Below are 695 nucleotides of genomic sequence, written 5' to 3'. Positions count from 1 at the left end.
ACTGGGGGGGCCCCCTACACGGAAGTCTCTAGGGCTGAAAGCTGTCACTGGACAAGCTGTGTAAGCTGAAGCCGTCAGTTCGCTTTAGCTGATAGAACAGCCTTTCTCTGGCCTCTGTTACGTTAAACCTCCTGGTGAGATTCAGGCATTCAGTGAGGATGTGGTAGGGCTCACAGAGATGTCAACTCCTGCGGTGAGCAATTAGCAGCTCAACATACACTCGTGGCTCCCAAGAGCCTTCAGGAAGCTGATTAGGGCACTGGAGAGATTTATTTATGGGGAGAGATGAAAATCAGTAGTTGCAGCTGGTGAGGACATGCACAGGTACGTGTCCAGCCTGGCTGGCAGAAGGAGAGGTCCCAGTGGTGACAGTGTCAGAGTGCACAGAGAGGGGATGGGAACAACACTTTTCAGACTGTCATTTATTTCTGACAGGGAGTCACCTCCAGCTCTAGGAGTTACATTAGGCTGTTACTGTCGTGTTTGATACAGAGAGCTAAAAAAAACCCCTCCGAGCATGGAAATAAGCATCAGGGAACTGAGCCGAGTGGTGATGCAGCCAGGGAGTCATCTGCCCAGGAGGTGCTGCAAAGGAGACGGGTTCCCCGTTGCTCTCATCCACAGCTCCATCGCACCCGGCGCAGCCAGAGGACCAGACGCCGTTGCTCCTGTGGCGCTGGCAGTGCAGGCAGACG

Source organism: Buceros rhinoceros, unplaced genomic scaffold, assembly GCF_000710305.1.
Source record: "Buceros rhinoceros silvestris isolate BGI_N320 unplaced genomic scaffold, ASM71030v1 scaffold36617, whole genome shotgun sequence".
NCBI lineage: Eukaryota > Metazoa > Chordata > Aves > Bucerotiformes > Bucerotidae > Buceros > Buceros rhinoceros.
Note: the sequence above shows the minus strand (reverse complement) of the source record.